The following is a 4,973-nucleotide window of genomic DNA, read 5'->3' on the forward strand; positions in this document are numbered from 1 at the left end:
TTATGAAAATTAATAAAATATAATTATAGGGAAAAAAAGAATATTATTCAAACATAGGCACCATCCATTAGCGCTGAGATGAAGAAACTGATGATTTCTACCAACTTTTTCAGTGTAAAATTGGTAGAACATCCAAACATTGCGTATAAAGTTGGAAGACTTTTGAAAAAAATATTCAAAGAAGGATTATTAATTGGAAAAGATGTATTTTGTAACAGAAAGATGCCAGATATCACATGATAACATTTTCTAAAATAAATTTTTTCTTTTTAGTATATTTTATAAAAAACATAAACAGTGCCTCTACACATAGCCTTAACTGATGGAATATATAGAAATCAAATTGTCTGCTCCTGTGGAAAGAGGTAGTAGAAAACCTTTATACGGTCTGTTAAAAGAAGGCTAGGGACAAATTGTAGAATATACCACTGTTTGCTTCTACGCATATTTAAATTGAAGTGGACAGAAATGGAAACAAGAACAGATACTGTGCATTGAACACTAATGATCCAAGACTAGGTAAGTTGTGAGATGACATCAAGGACATCATGCATAAAGAAAATATAAACATTCAAAAAGAGAAGAAAGAAAGAAATGTCCAAAATGGATGTCAAAATCAGATTGTTAAACATCTAGAATATTGTTGTTGCTGTGCACTGTTGAGTCTCACCTGACTCATAATTGGCCCATCAGTAGATTTTTCAGAGGCAGCACAGCTCATTACCAATAAAAAAGCTAACACCAAAGGTAGAAATGATGGATAAGAAAACTGAACAGGAAGATTTCAAAGGACGTCTAAATAAGAAAAAGTATTCTAGACAAACATGTAAAGATCTACCAAATCAAGCAAGATCTATGTCTTAGATCTATATCTAAGATCTATATCTTAAGTCAATATCTATATCTTAGTGAAGTGTATAGTGCCTCAAGTTTTAAAAGCATTAAGCAACCATCAAAGTGACAACTATAAGTCTCTACTCATCAGGAACAGAAGGGTTAGAAAGTAACCGGTCTATAAAAAAAGTAAATAACCAGATACATGCATACTCTGAGATATGAATTCAATGGCACTTGGATACCACTAGGGATCATTTTACCAAGAGTCACAATAGATTGCACTAGTTAGAATGGGAGAAAAATCTGAACTATAACGCACATTAATATTTTTTTTAAAAACCACATGACAAATTGGAACATATAAAAACATATGGGGTACCTAAGATAGCTTTTAAACCTAGAACTAGTCTTCAGATCTCCTTTTAGCAAATAAAGCAGAAAGGCACACAAAATAAATGAATATTGCTCTACCACTGAACTAATAGGTAATATCATAATCAAGAATCTAAAGATGTATCACATTGGGAGAATCCACTGTCAAGGACCTCTCCATAGTTTTATGGAACATTGACTTTGATTTAATGAAGGTACATCTTATAGTCTTATTTGCTATGTATCTGAGATCCAGATAATAAACAAGGATGACAAAAGAAAAGTCAATGCCTTTAAGTTGTGGTGTTGGAGAAGAGTCCAGAATATTCTATGGACTACCAAAAGAACAAACAATTATGATTAGAGAAAATGCAACCAGAATTTTCTTTAGAGGCAAAGATGGTGAAACCTTGTCTCATATACTTTGAGTATGTTTGTTAGCGAGAGACCAGTCCTTGGAAAAGGATGTCATGATTGGCAAAGTGAGTGGAAAGTCAAAAAAAGAAAGTGTCCTCAGGAAGGTGGATTGACACAGACAGTGAATATAGTAACAATGGGCTCAAGTATATCAGAGATGGTAAAATGGCACAGGATAAGAGAAGGTTCAGAACTATTGTTCATAGGGTCACTAGGAACTGTAACTAACTCAATAGGACTTAACCATAACCACATAAGACCAAAGTTCAACAATTTCTCAAAGCAATAATGAAAAGATAAGAGGCAGAAAATATATATTATTAACACAGAACAGATAGAAAACAATTAAAGATAATATTGACACATTTTGGCAAATGCAATTCATGAAGCCAAAACATTTATGTTGAAAGTTTCAAATGGAAACCTAACTTTGCTGTATAAACATTCAGTAAAAACCTAATAAAATATTATCAAAAAAGCCACATAGTTTTTGTAGATGGGAAAGGCACTGATAACATCTTTAATTTCTGAAAAGATGGCTTCTAGCTATAATAATTTCCTCAGAAATGTGACAATGTGAGAGATTGTCCTGAATAATGAGTTTGCCATTTTGAGTGTGGAACACAACAGAAAGTAAGTAAACACATTTGTTTTAATCTAAACGTCTAGATCTAGAAGGGAAAAGACAACATTTTAAACAATATGATCCTTCAAAAATATCTATTTTACATGCTAAAAATAATAACAACAACAAAACCAAGATCTGGAGTAAAAGCAAATTAAGTAACACGTTAATTTTTAGAACTCAATTGGACTTTCTTGAAAGAAATAAAGGAACAGTAAGGGGAAATGGCTACATAATCTACAACAATATAAATGATATGCTAATACATTAACTTTTGTACTTGTGATTGAAGGAACAAGTTATTGAAGAGTGGGAAATTTCAAATGCTCATAAAAAGGCTATGCATAATTTAGATTATAAAAAGTTATTTTTTGCAGATATCTGAAAATAAGCACAACATCTCAGAAGCTACAGCGATGAGGATCAGTTAAAGAGGATTCTCTAGATAAAGACAAATTTTCCCGACACATAGTAGAAGTTCAAATGTTTTCTAAATATCATTTCAATATTATGTCCATAAAAGTCCCTACATTCTTTAGCTTCCTGCTGTACAGGAGAAAGAAATAGGCAGCAGATGTGTCATGAAAGCCTCATCATTCAAAATTTAGTTATTCCATGTTATGAGACAAGATATTACTTGCACATTATGCAGATGACACAACCTTGTTTCTGAAAGCGAAGCGGATGTGAAGTACTTGCTGCAGAGGATCAAGAACTGCAGGCTTCAATATGGATTACACATCAACATCAAGAAAACAAAAATTCTCACCCTGGTCCAACATAATGATAGATGGAATTGGCAACAATTTCATCTTGCTTGGATTCAAAGTCAATACCCTTGATACTAGCAGTTAAGTGATCAGGAGACATATTTCATTGGGAAATCTGCTGTCAGGGATCTTTCTGGGGTTCTGAAAAGTGATTATGGCTGTTTAAAGACTATGGTGCACTTGGTTCAATCCAAAGCATTTCAATCACCTGCTATGCACCTGTGAGCTGGACAATGAATAAAAATGACAGGAGAAGAATCAATCCATTCAAATTACAGTGTTGGAGAACTAATAAATACATTTTGGGGAAGAGGAAATCAAGCTGATCCCTGAAGGCAAGGATTTTGAGGCTCCATTTCACATACTTACAAGGATACCATGCTTGGAAGAGTAGAGGAACAACACAGGACAGGAAGATCCCAGATGAGATGAATTGACACAGTAATTGGGATAATGACAGTAAGGGTTTCAGACAGTGAGATTGGTTCAAGACAGAGCAGAGTTTAGAGCTATTGTGCATATGAGTTGCAAGCAACTTGACAACACATAACAACAAGAAGCGTGGAGAACAGGTCTATATATTCCATGGACTGCCAAAAGAACAGATATGTGTTGGAGAAAGTACAACAAGAATGTTCCTTGGAGGCAAAGATAGAGAAGCTTCATCTCACATATTTTGAACATATTGTTAGGGGAGGCTATTCCTTGGAGAAGGACATGATACTGCAAAGATGGAGGGGCAAAACAAGAAGTGAAAGACTCTTAACTAGATCGGTTGATGCAGTGTTCTACAACAATATACTCAACCATGTCAAGAATTATAAGGATGACACAGGACAGGGCAGAATTCATAGGTATTGTTTATTGGTCACTGTGAGTTGTACTCAACTCATTGGCACTACACAAAAACATCAAGGGATAATTTCTTCCAAACTACCTCCAATGCCAAATCTGTCAAAGTATACAACAACTGTATTTCATAGGGTTTGTGAAGTCACCTTGTTTCAGAAGTAGATGGCTAATCCTTTTTCCTAGTCTTTCTTAATCTGGAAGCTTTGTTTTAGAACAGCATCAAACAGACAAGGATTATACCCATGAAAGCAGACTATAGAAGAAGAGCAAACATATGCATACCTAAGCTATTATGAGCATCAACATGCACAACACTCCCCCGATACAACCAACTGACAGTAATTATATTCCTAAAATCAAACCCAAAGGAAAAGCAGACATATGGATATCATGGCACTGACTCCTCAGAGAGACAGTGATACAGGGTCCAAAAGTTCAGGGATCTCTCCAAGAGTTCAGAGATCTCTTTCAGGGTGAGGAAGCAATAAAAGGGGCAGGAATTGACCTCAGTGTAAGACTGCCAGATTGGAAGACACTCGAAGAAGAGCACTTGCAAACTTTCATTAATAATTGGATAATTAATTGATTAATAAGGAATGAGGATGGGTAGTGTGTGAGAGATGGTTAATCATAGGGTTGAACAATTTGATGTGTGGATGGAGGTGTGAAGGAAATGCGAAAGATCCTGTGTGAAAAACAATATACACAAACTTTTTAAAGTCATTGTCCAACTCTCTGATGCATAACAAGTGTTTGCAAAGACCATGGCCTATATCAGACACACCTTAGTCTCCAGAGTGACACCATTGCTCTTCAGTGCTTTGGAGAGGTCCCTAACAGCAGACTTTCCCATAACAGTATGTTTTTTTATTTCCTGGCTGCTGGTACCAAGAGTGTTAACCATGGAGCCAAGCAGACTAAAGTTGTTAACAATCTCAATCTCTTCACCATCCATCCTGATGCTGTCAATTGGTCCAGTGGTGAGAATCTTTGTCTTCTTGACATTGAGCTTCTATCTATACTCAAGGCTGCAGTCCTTGACCATCTGCAGCAAGCATTTCAGGTCCTCCTCAGTTTCAGCAAGCAGGGTTGTGTCATCT

At 35.5% G+C, this 4,973-nt stretch overlaps 1 pseudogene; it reads left to right on the forward strand.

The window, feature by feature from the left end:
- The first annotated feature begins 78 nt into the window (after nucleotides 1-78).
- LOC102858639 overlaps nucleotides 79-4,973 on the forward strand; it is a 22,781-nt pseudogene continuing 17,886 nt past the window's right edge.

The sequence above is a fragment of the Elephantulus edwardii genome, unplaced genomic scaffold (assembly GCF_000299155.1).
Source record: "Elephantulus edwardii isolate Elephantulus edwardi_28Jun2011 unplaced genomic scaffold, EleEdw1.0 scaffold00099, whole genome shotgun sequence".
Classification (NCBI taxonomy): Eukaryota; Metazoa; Chordata; class Mammalia; order Macroscelidea; family Macroscelididae; genus Elephantulus; species Elephantulus edwardii.